At 43.4% G+C, this 17,626-nt stretch overlaps 1 protein-coding gene across 3 annotated transcripts in view; it reads left to right on the forward strand.

Moving 5' to 3' along the window:
• Positions 1-17,626, forward strand: part of MED23 (mediator complex subunit 23) — a 1,372,437-nt gene that overhangs the window by 786,946 nt on the left and 567,865 nt on the right. The gene's annotated exons all lie outside the window — the stretch shown is intronic.

The following is a 17,626-nucleotide window of genomic DNA, read 5'->3' on the forward strand; positions in this document are numbered from 1 at the left end:
ACCTTTGTAATGTTTGCCACATCAAATGGAATTCAATGTGGGTGAGGTGGTACTGTTGCACAGCAAATAGCGTAGACCTACATCGAAGGCCAGGCCTTCTAGCAAATAAAATGCACTCCTGGCATCGATCAACTTTGTTCATGGCCTGCCGGGAAAAGTTGAGAAGCCTGTGAGTTTGTGGATGAAGTTCCAAGGCATGGCTCCCCCGGCAAACTGGTGAAGCAGCAAGGAACTTGCAGCCTGTAGCGAAGTGCCGTCAAGATTGCGCTCACGGCGCACAGCATTTTGGTGGGTTGGAGCAGCAGAGACTGCTGTGAGGAGGGAAAACTGCGTCATCTGCTGTTGCAGGCAGTGGTAGAGGAAGGGCCCGTAGACGAGGTGCAAATTGCAGATAGGTGGTGGGGGGGCAAGCGGACCACTTTTGGCCTCTGTGCCCAGATCGCAGGACCCCACCTCCCCTCCTCTCCAGTGTGGGTACCACCTCCACAGGTCCAGAGCGCGCCTCAGTGAACGTGGGGCAGCTGTGATGGGTCCAGAAGCGGGAAGGAGACACTGCAAGCCCCTCCAGTGGCCAGCGGTGACCTGGAGGAGTGCCTGAGGACACCGGCAATGTGATTTGCAGGTTCATCGTGGGGGGGGAGAAATAAACACACAGGCAACGGTGGTAGCAAGGCCCCCACGATCCCCTCCCTGCTCAAGAATGGCCATGCACACTGAATGACTGACGGCGCAGATGCAAGCAACAAGAAGTGGTGACTGCTCTTCTGGGGACATCTTGGAGGGTAAGTCAGATAGCAATGCGTAGTTGCAGAACTGATATCAACCAGGGTCCAGGTCAGGTGTTGAAGCGGCCTAGCCCAACACTGTGAGAGGGCAGCAGTTTAAAGAATAGTAGGGACAGCCCCCAGAGTGCTGATAACCGCACCAGCAATAACGAGAGAGAAGGCCAAAAAAGCTGGCGGGCAAACTAGAATGAAAGTCTACACGATGGGAGGGGAAAAAGAACATGCACCCCGCTGCCACTATGGACACACGGAGCAGAAGGGGGAAATGATGGTGAGTCCAGCGCCACACACAATATCCTGAGAGCAATTCAGGAAGCCAGAATCCAACTGGAGCAAAGAATAGACAGTGGGCCTGGATGCAAGGCCCCTAAGGCAGGATCGCTGTAAAAAAAAAAAGTCTCCTTGAGGGTCACTGAGGCAGAAGACTGTATCTCAGCGGTGGAGGACTCGGTGGGACCACTAAGTGGAGATGTAAAGGCCCCACTTCGCAGAAGGGAGCAACTAGAGAATGGAATGGAGGATGTGTAAGGGAGGTCCCCCAGAAGCAACCTGCGCCTAAGAGCTGAAGGGCCCTCGATGGAATTATTCTTGGAAGAATGGATCCACAAGTGGATTGGACTGCAAGAACTGTCAAGATTTTTCTCAATAGAATGGGCCCATGGAATCCCCAGCAAAGAGCGCCCCCCGAGGTGGCCTCCCAGAGAGGTCATCACCAAGTTGCTTAAATACAGAGACAGATATCATTCTGCAGGTGGCTAGGAGGAATGGCCCGCTGGAGTATAATGGAGCGAAGATTGCCATATACCCAGACTTCACAAAAATAGCCCAAAAGGCCAGGCAATCCTTTGATGCAGTGTGCAGGATGCTGTGGGAAAAAGAAATCCAATACGCCATGATGTTCCCGGCAACATTGAGAATAAAGGGTCTGCAGGGAGTGCGCTTCTTCACAAGACCAGTGGAAGCATGGGACTGGGCGGAGGAACATTTGCTGAAACCAGCGACTGAGTTGGATAGGGAAGCAAATCATGGGAAAAAACTGCACGATGGGGCAAGCAGTGCTAGCTGGGTAAGCTCCAGTAAGACAAAAGACTGACCCTTGGATCCGGTGGCTGGCAGCCACGACATCAAAAAAGCACACTTGAAGATAACAAAGATGATCAGGCTCAGGACACGTAATGTGGTAATATAGATTGTGACCTGGTGTTATGGGCGGAGCGTCCTCTACGCTACACACAGTTCCCCCAAGACGATGCTGGGTTCCAGTAGTGTAACTGGGATGGACAAGAAAGAATATTGGTTGTGACAGATGCTTCAGGTTGGGGTGACGTATAGGGTGGGTATAAGGAATGAGAGTTGGGGTAGCAGGGAGATTAATATGGGTGACTGGCAGGAGTTCAAGTTTTGGATGCAAGCAAGCGACACAACCCAATTCGGTGTGGATGCCAAATGTCATAGATTAGCACACTGTAGGATGATTGATGGTGGAAAGTAGGACAATCAAGTGCCTGACGTGCAATGTCAATGGCCTTCTTGACAAAATTACGAGGGGATTGGTGACATGATATGGCATTTATAACGTGCCTATACACAAGTGTTTCAAGGCGCATCGAGGCAAGGTAGGGGAAGCGGAGGGAAGGCAGACATCGATCCTTCTAGGTCAGGTGAAATTGAGATTGCGCAAGTGCAGGGTGTGGGGGAAAGGGAGGGGGCAGTGCAGTACATAGGATAACAGTAAAATAAATAAAAGTGCGACCAGCTGGTGTCAAGTGCAAGGGTAACAGCAGACATCAGGGCTCAAGTGCTAGTAGGGGCTGTAGCAATACAGAAACAGTCTCCAAGTGCAACGGTTGCCAGGGGGCAGTGCAGGTGTGCAACTGGCGGGGAGGGGACCAGGGCCTGAGATCAGAGGGTAGCCAGGTAACCAGTGCAGTTTCAGATTCAGCCAGGAGATCAGCAGGGGAGTGGAAGAGAGAAAGCAGAAGCAAATGGGAAGGTCTTGAGGTGCATCTGGAAGCAGAGATGGTGCTCCTCAAGTTTCAGAGGGGCAGGGAAGCTGTTGGAGAGGGAGGCCCCAGCAGAAGAAAGAGATCTACCACCAACTCGCTGCTTGGAGAAGCAACTGACCCTGAGGGAGTTGGAGGCGGATGAGCAAAGAGCTTGAGAGGGAAGATATTTAGGAAGAGAGAGTTGAAGGTATTGAGGCCCCAGGCCCCAGAAGGCCTTTTGGACAATGCCGAGGGTTTTGAACTTAATCCTCGCTGCCACTGGGAGCCAGTCAAGAGATTTCAGTCCTGAAGAGATACGATCCCTGGGCTTGAGGCCAAGGACAAGTCTCCGGGTCCTGTTTTGGATGAGTTGCAGATGGTAGAGAGTAGAGGCAGCCAGATTTAGAACGAGGTTGTTGCAGCAGTCCAGCCTAGAGAGAACCAGAGCTCTGGAGACAGTGAGCTTCTGGGGGAAGGAGAGGAAAGGAAGAATACCTCTGAGGAGGTGCAGCTGGTAGTGTGACTTGTGACTCAGAAATGTGAGGAGAGAAGGTAAATGTGGAGTCGAAAATGACCCGAGGTTTTTAGCCTCAGAGGTGGGAGCAGGAAGAGGGCCAAGAGAGGCCGGCCAGTGAGTGACGGGAAAGGAGGGAGCAGGTGTGACGATGAGGAGAATCTCGGTCTTACTGGCATTAAGGCAGAGATCATTGGTGGCACACCACTCCTGGATGGCGGACAGACAGACAGTCAGAGATGAGAGAAGGAGAAGAGGTGGTGGAAGGGAGCCTGAAAATGAGTTGTCATCCGCATAGCACTGAAAGTTGGGGCAGAGAGTGGCATTGCAGTGGGCAAGAAGTGGCACGTATTGGTTGAACAGCCAGGGAGAGAGGTTACACCCCTGGGGAACACCACAGGTAGAGATAGGAATGCTATGTAAGGGATCAAAAAGTAGATGTAATACTATTACAAGAAACTCACTTGATGGGAACGATGTGTACGTTTCTAGGGAAAGTACAATATACAGTGGTGGAACCTGTAGTGGGGAGGAAACCCCCTATCTAGGCATGCAGAGGATGGGTCAGGGGGGATTCCCACACCCAGAACACACAAGAGTCCAGTAATGCGGCAAAAGTACTTTTTTATTCCATAAATCCAAACAAAACAGGGACAGCAATGGATATCGCAGCAATTTCCGATTGTCTCTCAGCTTGGTAAAGGCTTGCAAATGATTTTTAAGCATATGTGACCTCACACAAAAATGATACTCTAAAAACCTAGTATGGGATGGGATTGGGTGAGGGACTTGGTTAGATATAGGTTTTATAAGGGTTAGTGTACTAAACAGTGCCTGGGACCATCTACAAAAAGATACATGGGGAAACCTGTCATCAGGGTGCTTTGAGTGAGGGATGCAACACTGTTCAGGTGAGCGTCAAAGGGGAAAGGCGATTGGTCAGGGATGACTTTCTCAGCCTTTGCTCCCTGGATTGTTACCAGCACATGAGCAACAATTGAAGGTGATGAGAATGGCACCTAGGTGCTGCGTGTCAAAATAAGTTTACCATTCTCTGATTCCCTAGGCCGCAAGCCAGGACAATTGGCTTTCAGCTTCATACGATGTATCTCTTGTGCCAAATAGATCGATGGGAACAAAGGTCTCTGTCTGTCCATGTCTGGCTCAAATGAATAGGCATTCTCTGCCAGCTACTAGTCACATGTGTACGGACCACAATTTGGAATTATCGTGCTCGGTATTTTATGAGGATTTTAGCACTTTTTACTATGGGTGGCATTACCTCCTTGGCCTCTAGAGACTTGTTCGAGCTACTTTCCTCTCAATGTCAGGTCTGAGTTGGTGGGAATCTGACCTTCCTGCAACATTTGTTTGTTTGCTTCTCCTGACAGAATTATGTCCACCATCTGGGATCTCTTCATTGTCAGTACTTTTCCAATGCTGGTCCAAACCTGCCTTTCCCCAATAAACTTGGCGAACTGTGCCCTTGCTATCTGAGCTGTTCAGGCATGGCCCTTTTGCTGGCTCAGCAAGACAGGGTCTCTATGCAGTCTTAAGGCTCCTCTGTGTCTCTCATTCACCTAATGTGTCTGCATCCTCCATCTTGGTTTACATGGCCATTTAGTGGAGTTGCATTCTGCAGTAAGCAAGTTATGTGTATTCTTGTGCGCCATGCATTTCAGCATAGGGCAAGAGTATATTTGTTCTAAATTAATGGATGCAAGCATGTTCTTCGTGTATAAATACAGTTTGACCCAGTGTTCATTTATCTTCATGCTGGATGTGTATATGCTTTGTGTCTAATGTACCTACGTGTGTTGACCTCAGCAGTGATGCCATTTGTTTCTTTTAAGATCCGAGCTCTTCCAGTTTCTCCATCGCCTGCAGGTTTATTGCCTCGGTGACGTCATCTGGGTAGGGTCTGTAGGGCTGCCTCAGGGATTAACATTTCTCAAATAGGCGTTACAAGGGTGGCAAGGGGGTAGATGCCACGAGCGAGGTACACTGTTCAGGTTTGTAACGTTGGAATGGAGAAAGGGCTGATGCAATGATGGGCACTTTCATTTGCCGCTCTTCGCAGGGCATATCGGGCGAGGGTGGTGGTTTGCAACATTGGTCCATAAATCTATTCCTTTCCAGGTCAACCGAGTAATAAGAGACAGGGAAGGGGGCGTTGATATCTTGTGGTCACGGTTGACCTATGGGGAGTCTGGATAGTTAACGTGTATGCCCCTCCCCCGCTACAGGCCAGTATTTTGGCATAGATACATGAGGTGTTAGCGAAACATGGGGTCGATCTCGCCATTGTTCGAGGAGATTTCAATGATGTCCTGGATAGGGGAATGGATAGATGGTCGCAGGGGCCCTGGAATCCTAGGGGGGAGACGAGCACAAAGTTAGCATAATTCCTGGCATCAACAGGACTGCGGGATGTGTGGAGAGATATACACTCTGAACAACATCAACAGCAATTCTCGCTCCACTCGGGGGCCCAAAACTCGATGTCCCGGCTGTACAAACTGTTGCTGCCCTGCACGGTGCTTGGTAGAGTAGTGGAGGTACGCTATTTGGCCACAGGGCTATCAGACCATGCTCTGTTTTGAAGGGAACTAAAACGTGTGCTGTGGAGAGTGAAGACTTGATGCCTATTATTTAGGAAACAAAAATATGAAGGAGGCACTTCTGGATGGGACAGAGGAGTATTTTAACTTAAATTTGATCAGGGGCACAGTGGACAGCAGCGGTACGCTAAGGGAAGCATGCAAGCACGTGATTAGAGGGAAAGCACAATGCGAGCACAAGAAAGAGAGACAAGAGAAACCATAAGGGAAGTAGGACGAAGTGGCTGAGGCGGAGAGGGTCCATGTGCAAACGCAGACTGTAGAAACCAAAAGGGCCCTGAACAAAGCTCTGGGAGAATATAATAATACTTTGTGTTTTAGTTAATTATGTACTTTTCACAAATCAACATAATTCACAATTAAAATACAAACGATAATTAAATACAAATGCAATACACAATGCAATATTACAAACTGTAAAATGCGAGTTTTGATCAGTTCTAAAATTGGCTTCCTAAAAAATGTTGTTAAATTTTTAACCAGACGTGTTAAAGTTTCAAGTGCGTAGAAACCAAATTAGTATTCCGGCAATAGGTTCAGGAATATTTAGTTTTAATCAGATCATATTTATGGACCAGATTGCATAATGTAGTCATCTAAAGGAAACCTAATTTAGGACATTCTGTGAACGCATGCCTTGCAGTCTGTAAGTTGTCTGGATACATGCAGATTCAACAAAATCGAGCGTCCCGTGAGAGTTGCCATCTAGCACCCCAAATTGATCGCAAACAGAGGTGATTAATGCACATCCAGAGCCACAATTTTCGGACCGCTGGTTCAGGACATTGTGCAAGATAAGATTGAGGATTCTTGTAAATATTAGGGACCGAGTCTACTGAAATGTAGCTGCTTAATTTGGCTAGATGGTCATAATTGCTACTCCAATCCCATCTGTTTAATCTCCTCAAAAAGGCTCCCTTTATGGCCTTATAATTCTTACAACATGTGAAGTCGGGGTACCAGTTTATATTTCCAAAACGTTCATTATTCAACTTGAGATAATTATACCCACTTACAAGGGGCTCTATCTCATAGCTATTTCCCATTAACGCTAACAAAGAACACCTGCGGGCAGACCTAGATTTAATAAATAAAGCCACTCCTTTTTTTTTTTTTAAAGCGAGACCGCATAGGGAAAATAACCCTGATTCCAGACATAGATATTCCATCTGAGTAGATCTAGGAAGTCCCAGGATACTCTGCAAAAAAAAAAAACCTTGTGCTCGTTTAGCCAATGCAGATCATGCATTGCCAGTGCTGTACAGTATGATCGGGCAGAACCACGGTTTGTACAATACTACTATAGCGGCCGTCGAATAACCTGCATGCTGACCTGCAAATGAGCAAAATGAATTGCTTAGTCTTACCTAGGTTCACAGATAGGTTGTTGACAACATCATATGTCTCTAATTCTTTTTTATCTTTTTATTACCGTTGTTTGGCCAACACAAGTTAGCCTTTCAACGTAAATAAAAAAATAATTATATTTTACAAATCAAAACAAATCAATTCATTATTAACATTCAGTTACATAAAGCAGAAAAAGGATATAAGATAACAAGATAAAATTAAATCAAAAAACTTTTAAAAATATTCAACATACATCTTGATTGGTGTATATCACAGTTTTCACTCTGTTAAAAGTCATACATTTCAGTACATTATCTATGTCTGATAACTTCTCCATCAACAATACTGTTAAGGGCTGTTAGGCAGAAACCTGTGCAGTTCCCTCTGGGACCACTGCAAAAGATTTAAGACTACAGGTGTTTGGCAGTAAACCCACTTGGTAGCAGTCTGTACCACACAGGTTCACTTGGTAGCTGTGGCTGAGCAGCCAGACTTCCCTCAAGAAGAGTTAGGCAGTATACAGAGTATCCACAATAGGTCAAAAAGAACACAGTGGAACAAGCAAACACTGACCAGAGCTTGGTGTAAAAGAGAGATAATTATTTATTTAAAACCACATCTAGAAAAACACACAGGCACTAATGTTAAGCAGTTAAAAACACGGTCACTAAAAGATATACACTCCCTTAGAAGAATATTAGACAAGTCTTAAGTAAAGCCCCACTTATTTTCAGACAGCGGTGAGCGCTTAACGCTGAATGCACTCTAATAATTCTTTTTAAAAGGGAGAGAAAAGCAGAGTATAATTTGAAACAGATCCCAACACTTTCACAAGAACACAACAAGAGAGGAAGGCAAGTAAAACCATGAAGTTAGAGTTCAGAAGGCCGGATCCACTTTAAGAGGATCAGAACGAAATGTGTCCAAGGTCACACGGTTGAAGTGCACAAAAGACTTGCAAAGGTTCAGAAAGAGTTGGACCAAAAGAAAGGGACCAGTTAGAGGGTCAAGGAGGCCAGCCCAGTCCAGAAGGTTAAGGGATTATTATTACCTTGTAGCAATCTTTAGAAAGGGAGGCTTGGCGAACACGGTACCTTAAAGTGGTGAGAATACTCCAGCGGGGGCAGTTGTTCCTGGCAGCGGATGCAAGTCGGTGCTTCGTCCGGGGGAAGAGAGGATCTCGTTGGGGAGGAAGATAGTTGCACAATAGGGAAGAAACCAGCCGCGGAGTCCTCCGGTAAAAGGAGCGGTCCTTTTATTCGCGGTCCAGTGGTAAGTGGCTATCCGGTTGCCGGGGTGCTTGGCACAGGCAATTCGACTACAAGCCGTCCTGGGATGCGAGGAAAAAAAGGTAAACTGGTTGTGCCCACCAGCCAGGGGAAGAAGCCTCTCCACCCGGGAGATCTTCTCTGTCGTCGGGAAGTGGTGAGTCGGTTCCGCAGGGCTCCACCGGTGGTGTCGTCGTGGCAGGTCGGCTCAGCTTCTCCCTCGTCGGATTCTCAGGTCCTGTGGCGACTACTGAAGTTCAAGTTTCCAAAAGCCCTGCTTTTATGCAGCATACCCCCATTCACTCAGCCTAGCTGTCAATCAAACATGCTAAGTGGTGAGCCGACTGGCTCACCACTTGGGCCAATCACACAAGAGTGCGACTTGAGTTACCAAGGTAACTCAGTCCAGGGTGCCTAAACCCCCTCCCACACCTCCTGTGGTACCCAGACAGAGTGGCACCACTTTTGGAGGCTTCTGTGGAGAAGCCCGCCAAAAAGTGGAACAAAGGGCTCGACTTGGGTTGGAGTCACAGAAGAGAACACAAACGCCATTTTAGAATCGAGTCCTGGCAAAAATTACCAACCGGCGAATTAATATTAATTAAATAAACCGGCGGTATGTTCGAGGCTATGAGAATTAAATAATTAAAGTTGGTAGCCTCGAACAATGGGAAAATCCCATAGGGATATATTCGCGGTCGAATATATAAAGTAGTATCCACTGCCACCAACCAAAACTCGATCAGGGGGGGCGGAGACGTGCCCCCTCGACTAACAGACCCCGGGGCAATTGAATTGCCCCGACCAGTACGGTTTGTACCGGTTTCTGTTAATAATTTGGGACTAGTAAAGCCAATGGTGACTTTACATGCCCTGGGAGACAGTAGTCAGTCACAGGGTATGGAGTCTATGGTGGGGTGTCACTATGACACCCCTGTGTCACTGCATGGAGGGTGCTGTGTAACACACATAGTAAAAACACATGAGACTCTATGGAGTAAAGGACCCCATAGCCCATAAAACCCATTAACAGTCAAAGGAACATCATTAATTATGTCCAAGAGTGGGAGAAAAAGAGTCTCACTCTTGGCAGGAGAAAAAAAACAAACTCCAGAAATCCAGCAAAGCTGCTGGGGGACTCACTAGGTTAGAAAATTCAGCCTAAAGAGAGAATTCTCCCTAACAAGGGCAAGTTTACGTAAAAAATGTGTAACTGCATATCTAATTGTGTACTTGTCAGTGTGAAATAGAGCCTCCCACAGCTGCGTAGCATCCAAGTGAACATGATGGTCAAAATGACATTTAAAATACAGACATCTCAATGGCAGTAATTCCTTACAATTCACTACTAGATGTTGTAATGTTTCACGTTCCAATCTACAAAATCTGCACAGTGTATCGCTATCGTGTAATTTTTTCCATTTTACCATTAGGTCCTTGGTGCAATATAAATTCAGCCTGAATCGAAAAGAATCTGAGCAGTGTTGCAGATTTGGAGATTGTAATAGATAGGTTGCTGTTTCCCCAAACTTTTTCAAATAAAATGGATTTTGCTTAAATGTCACATATGCCTTACAACAATCACGCATTAGACACCAATCTAGTTCGTATAACTTCCGTTAAGCTTTTTCTGGGTTATTTATCAGAATATCAAAAGATATGTCAGCATTAAACAACATTTTCATGGCTCTGTGCCAGGATTTTGCAAATTCGTCATTAGGTGTTTTTATATAATTTGAAATTAATATCAATAAACCATTGTTATATTCAGTCATGACAAATTTCCTGTATAAGCAGCAGATTTTCCATTTATATATGGCATGCATAGAAATTAAACCCAATTCATGTCAAATCGGTGCCGAGGCTCTGAGTTAAGCAACGTTAAAGCCTTCTTCCTATAGCTGCTTTCAAGTTTCACGCAATAAGAATATGGCTTCCAGGATTTGCTTTTCGGCTCCATAAAGAACAGTGGGTATCATTTTCTGTTTGTAATAAGTGATTAGTAGAGTTATAGAAAATTTACAGTACTTTGATCTAATTATATATGACTGGGATATGGCAGTTCTTACATTGATTTATATTGTAGCTTCATAGGGTGTATCTTGTGGATGGTTATGGATGGTTAATAGCAACCCCTAAATCTTTGTAATTTGACACTACTTGCAATGGGATGCTCTGTAGAATCCACTTATGTTTTACATTCCTTTGATTCTTATTCCCATACTGTACAATCTGGGTTTTGTCTGTATTGATTGTAATCAGATGTTTGGTCAAATACTTTTCTAGCGCCAACAATGGAGATTTTAGGCCTTGTGGTGACTTGATAGTAAAGCTATATCATCTGCATACATTAGTATATGTATGGGTTGTCCACTGATCCTTGGTGCATCGATATTCATTTCTTTAAAGCTGTTATTGATATCTGCTATAAAATAGCTAAATAGGGCTGAAGCCAATAGGCAGCCTTGCTTTAACCCACGATCACTTAAGATGGACTTTGTTAATAATCCTTCTTGGCTCAAGCGAATTTGAATTGAGGTTCCAGTATGTAATTCGAATATCCATTTCAAAATATTCCATGGACATTTGTTGTCTAATAGTTTTTTAAATAAAAGTTCTCGAGGTATGGAGTCGAATGCGGTTTTAAAGTCAACGAATGCAACAAACAGAGGTTGATTCCGACATTTCTCATGTGAAATAATGGCTTGTAAAGTGATCAAGTTAATACCAGTTCCAAGACCTTGCAAAAAACCTGTCTGGTAGGGGTCTCTCAAACATTTGTTCGATAGCCATTTGTTGAATTTGGCTAATACCAACTGAATAAATAGTTTTCCAGGACAGTCCAGTAAAGCTATGAGTCGGTAAGAATTAGGATCCATTCTACTGCCTTTTTTTTAGAATCGAAGGATGTAAGACTTTTTCCATGATTTAGGAATCTTGCCAGTTTGCATGACTTGGTTAAATATTTGAAATAAAATAGAGGCCCAGGCTTTCAGATTTTACTTCATTGTGCGATTGTATAGCCCATCCGGACCCGCAGCTCTTGAATTGCTAAGCTTCTGAATACATAGCCTTATATCGTCTAAATCAAAAGGTAACCTATGATCTTGATGAATCGGGTTAAAGTTAATATGGCAGTTTGAATAGGGAGATTGATAAACTGATTTGAAGTGACTATGCCAGGTGCTCTCTGTTATTGGATTAACTTGGATGGCCATTTGTGATTTATCTAATGCTTTATTGAGTAGGGCCCAGATACCTCCTGTTGATTTTTGAGTAATCTGTTGCATCATATCTTCCCCATCCTTTTGATACATAAATGATCTCCCTCCACGTATCCATCTATGATAAATTTGTTTTAAGGTTTTAACTTGTCTCAATCTTAGTTCTAATGGAACATCACTTAATGATTTTATGCCTTGTCTCAATTCTCTTTTCTTCTGTATCACTTCTGGTGTGTGCAGATGTTTATATTGATAGTGTCCGGTGCATGTTCTCGTTTGGACAAATATTTGCATGGCTTGTATATAACAGAAATTATACCGAGTACATTCCTTTGCAAGCAATTGATCGAACTTCATTAGTTTGTGGTTTGTCCAGTTGATGTGATTACCTGCATTATTTATACGCATAGCTGTTAAAGTACATTTTTTTGTACAATATGTGCCTGGGCCAGAACAATTGGCGATGGAATTGTTTGTGGTCGCTGTGAGCATTTGGTTTTGCACATAGTGTTTGTGCTAGATTTAAGGATTTGACATTACAGTACATATAATCTAATGTTGCTTCCAAGATACCTCTATTCCAAGTTGTGTGTGCAGGAATATCTCCCACAATGGAACCACTTAACATTGAAAAGTTCCTGGACTTCATTAGACTCCGCCATCGTAACTCACACAGTTTAAGCGGAACTGAGGCTTTTGCAATTAGATGGAGATTTAAATCTCCCATGATGATTGTGTGATTAATTGTCATGTCCAATGCAATTAAGTCTAGTAACATATTTATCTTTTCAAAGAATATATTAGGAGCCAGCTGTAATCGACTCTAATATATATTTATGATGTCCATTGAGGAATCATTCTTTGTTAATTTCAACATCTGTATATAGGGGCTAATCGGATCGTAGTTCTCAATCACAAAGCCTTGAGATTTTTTAATGGCAATTAATAGTTGTGCCATAGGACGTCCTCTTTCATTCTTTAGAGCAGGAATCGTCTGAACCTCAAAGGCAGCCCATATCGGATTAGTGGTCAACCAGGTTTCCTGGAGTACAATAATATCAGAGGTATAAAGTTTATTATTTCCATTATTTATGAAATGTCTGTAACCTTGCATGTTCCAGGATACCAGGTTAATGCTATCCCGATATTCGGTTGTTATGAATTTTTGGACTTAAGTTGCTGATCCCAACATTCGGGCTTCCTGCTCAAAGCAAGATCCAGATCTTGGCGGTGAACCGAATTTACATATGTTCTCATAATTGGAGCAGACTATTGACATTTATTCGAGCCATGAGAAGATGAATCGTCAGAGAGGCTGAAACCCAAATTGTAGAAGGCCACCCTCGCTTGCCATAAAGCATTAGCAATGAGTCCGGATTTTATAAATAATCTGGCTTGGGTAAAATCCTTGTCGTTTGTAAATTCTACCAATTCAATATCATTTGAAGACAAGTCAGCCAGATGTGGAATATCTCGACAAATATTCAATATACAACTTCAATTTAGATCATATTGAGCACATGGTTGATCGCGACAGCTTATTATCAATTTATAGTAGTTCTCATATTTCGGTTTTGAGCCCCACTTGGCTCTCTGATTAATTTAGTTGGTTCAGTGGATTTTGGGTTTGGATTTCATCACTCCGAAGGCACAAAGGACTCTTCAACAGTGGCATATACAGTGTCTGAGGTATACGTAAAGTTGGATCAATATTTGTATCATTTGACTTCTGCAGTTCTTCAATGTATTGCCCAATTGAATTACGTATTTCATCTCTTAATACTTGAACACTTGGTAATTCTGGTTCTTTTGAGATTTTAGATTCAATGCTTGGAAACATAGTGTTTGCTGGAACCATGTAGCCATCCTGAGTATCATCTGTACCTACTAAGGCTACAATATCACTTAGAGGTTGGTAATCTAAAGGCATTTGGTTCATTACATTTCTTGAACGTGCAGCCTGGAACACTTGTGAGTTAGGTATCACAGGTTCGGACAACTTGCTATCAAAACCAGAAGGCAACAATTTAACAAAATGTCGCAATTTCAATCTTTGAGTTCTAAATATAATTGGTTTCTCAATCAACCCTTTCCTCTTCATGGCTCTTGATGTTTTTGCCACTTTTGCTTGGGTACGTTGTTTCTTCGCAGAGATGTTAAAAGGATTTTTTTTTTTTGTGGCTCGAGATCAACTACGAGGTTAGTAGCGGCCATTTCAGGCGCTGTTATTTCTGGCTCTATCAAGCTTGAAACCTTAGTAGTTTCACTCACATCACATGTCACCTTAGTAGTTTCACTCACATCATATGTCACTGGAAAAATAACCTCAAGTGCAACATCCACATCAGATATTTTTGGTATGGCACATTCAACATTCATATTTTTTTTACTTGTCTCTTGATCAAGTGGGGTGTTAGCATTTTTAACATAAGTAGATTTCTCACCCGCAAATGTCAATGAAGTCAACAGTAACTTTTGTTGTTGACATATGGCTTTTGTTTGTCCATTATCAGATATAACATTAAGTAGTAATTCTGTTTGCCTCACAATTTCTAAGTCAAGCGTTTCATATAGTTTGGCAATCGTTAGTAGAACTGAGTTCATGGCGCATAGCGTATTATTTAGCGCCGGTGCCTCGGGAAAGGAGAAACGCTGAGATTGACGGTTATGCAACCGGTACATCACTGAATCTAGGTCTTCTTGGGGTTGGTGCTATGAAGGACAGTGAGTTGTTAAATTAATGATTATCAGATTTTTCAATTAGAATTGGTGATTTTGATAATTCATGCATTGATGTGATTTTTTTCTAGGCTTACCACTGGTGGTGCTTCATTATTCAGTATAGTTAAAGGCAGTTAGTTAAAACCTTCCTGTAATTGCATGAGATCCCCAGTGTTGGAGCAAATGTATTGAACTTCAGAGGGGTCCGGACTTCTGTCACTTGTAGTATTTATAAAAGCTATGGCTTCATCATCTATCTCACCTGCTACGGTTAGTTTGTCATATGCTGCACGCAAAGCATGTTGCAGTTCAACGAGCAGATGGGAGGAGATTTTAATGACATTGGATTAGCTACGTAAATAGGTTGGAGAGGCAGATCATAAGGGCACGTTTCAGGTTGTGTGGATAGAATTTTACCCCGCTGACAGGCGATTTCTAAGATGGAATCAGATATCTCACCTGTTGGATGTGGGCATACTTCATTCAGGACTGGGGCCATATTGGCAAGCAATGAAATTGCCGTTGAGACAATTGGAATGCTTTCTGAGGAGTCTACAATCATAGGATTGCTTTTTACATTTGAAATTCTATTTTTAGGTGGAGACTGTTGCGAATCTGGGCGACAAAAAAACTTATATCAGCTGATAAGGAAATCGCCCTTTGATGTTTTTTGCTTGGTCCGCGCAGTTTAGTAATGCCTACAACTGGCGTTTTCGAATGATTATAAGAATTCGTGGAGATACCTTTTTCAAAGGTGGTAATAGGCGGCATTCCCGCTTTTAATGAACTGCTGGATATTGACATAATGTCTGTTAGTCGCCTAATTCAGTTAGTCGAGTCAGCCAGTTAAAAAAATAATAACATTAAATAAAACAAACCCAAGAAAATAAAACAGGTAAGAAACTAAAAAAAAAAAGAACGACAATAAAATTACCCGCTCACAACTTAACCTCCATTCCCTACTCCCTGCCCGCCAGCTAGACAGCAAGACAGCAGTCGCAAATAACACTTGAGCAAATGCACTTTTGCAAATGCTTGCGCGCAAATGCGCGTGTGTTTTTCTTAAATGGAGTTCTGGCTAAGCAGGCGGGACCAGAGCTGAAAACCAGAACGAAGGGAAAAAAAAGAAAACAAACGCAATAAAGATGGTTGCTAGGTGAGACTCTATGGAAACTCCTATTGGAGTTTCAAAGTTCCACGATTCAACAATCCGTACCGCTTACTCCTATTGGAGAGTACACAGCAAACAGAAGTCACGTGATTCAGTCACTGTGTGCAGATCCGAAGCAGCACTGGATAGACGAATCCTGGTAAGTACGGGCAGTAATTCACATCAAGACAGCAGTCGCAAATAACACTTGAGCAAATGCACTTATGTCTCTAATTAATTTGTTATTGCTTTCATGCCTGAAAACGCCTGATCAAACCTTACTAGATCTGCATAAAGCATTGTAGTTACTGGGGTAGATCCTATTTGCAGGGGGCGTTTAGCGTTTTGCTTAAATTGTGTTTGCAAATCCGCTATATACAAGTTAAATAACATGCGAGCCAACACCTGCTAGACTCCCCTCTTTACTTTCATGGACTGAGACAGGGTCCCATTGTTTCGCAAACTTATTCAAGCGGTGGTATTACTATGCAATGTAATGATAATTTCCAACAACCACGCTGTGCATTTCATTTACCTTAGTTTTTCCCACAGAGTAGAGCGATTGACCTGGTCAAATGCTGCATGGAAATCCACATAGATAATGCAAAGAGAAGATCCTTGCTTGCAACCTGTTCATGAGATAAAAGCATCTAACAATCTTATATTATGGCTTGTGATGTGCCCAGGCTGAAAGCCAGTCTGAAAAGGGCACATTGTTTGATTGTTATCAACCCAAGCTTGTAACTCTTCCAACACATAAAACGTGAATATCTTGCCTGTGACATCCACCATGGCTCGTAATCTATAGTTCTCAGGCTTCAGTCTGTCTCCAGACTTAAAACACAGGAACTAAGGTTGAACTCGTCCAAGAAGCTTGTATAACACTTTAGTCACATACCCTTTTAAATATGTATAACAGGCCAGCCCAACCCTTGGGGTCGGTTTAATACTGCAGTTGCTAAACCGTTAGTCAGGTGCCCTTGAGCTTTTCAGCTTTCCTATGCGTACACACAGACCCTTCCTATTAAACACCAGAGAGCACATACACTGCCCTTCAAGCAATCCTTCATTAGGAGTTAACGTACCTTAGATGTGAATATTTTTACCATATGCTCCCTCCATTCATGTTCAGCTATCGGATTTATGATGAAACCACTCTTTGGTCCCCTAGCCAATGTTAAGACTTGCCACATAGACTGAAGGTTCCTGCTATGATGGCATCAATCATTATTTGCCAGTTCTCATTAAACCCTGCGGCTTTGTGTCTTTTCTGGGTTGTATACTAATTGACCTTTTCACAATTGATCTTGGGGGAGAATTGACCTCATTTATGTCAATTAGGACATATATGTAGGGGGAAAACCCCTGCAGCCCCCCACCCAATCCCCTTATATTATTTATAATCCAAAACCAACCCAATACATATTTAAATAACTAAAATAATATAAAGGTCAATTGTGCAGAAGGTCAATTAGGACCACTATAATTAGGTCAATAGTGCAAAAGGTCAATTGTAAAAGGTCAATTTGGGTAATACCATTTCTGCCAATTACAGTAAGCGTTCTTGGCCTTTGTCTCTTCAGAAATTATCTCCAGAGTACCTGCATCTAGTTGAATGCATCGCAAATTTCTCCTTAAATTTTGTTTGGCCAATCGAATTTCTGGATCATGCGGTTGAGACTTCTGTTTGTCAATGGATATATTTAACCTTCCCCTTACTTTCCCGGTTTTATGTGCCATAGCATTTAACAATTATTCTATCTCGGCTGTAGTGGCTTTGTATGAGATTGATGGGGCACCAAGAGTCGAAGGGCCTCAGTACACGGATGGCGGAGAACCATGGCGATATTAGCGCCATGGTTCATGCCGGTAAAATACCGGCACCGCCTTGGCGGAAAGGGGAATTACCGCCCCATTCCAAGGTTGGTGGGGCGGTAATTCCCCCTTCCACCATTGCCCTTCCCCATTCCCATTTTTGCCCCATAGGGCTCAATGGGAATGGGGAAGG

Source organism: Ambystoma mexicanum, chromosome 4p (assembly GCF_040938575.1).
Source record: "Ambystoma mexicanum isolate Mex_15411 chromosome 4p, UKY_AmexF1_1, whole genome shotgun sequence".
Classification (NCBI taxonomy): Eukaryota; Metazoa; Chordata; class Amphibia; order Caudata; family Ambystomatidae; genus Ambystoma; species Ambystoma mexicanum.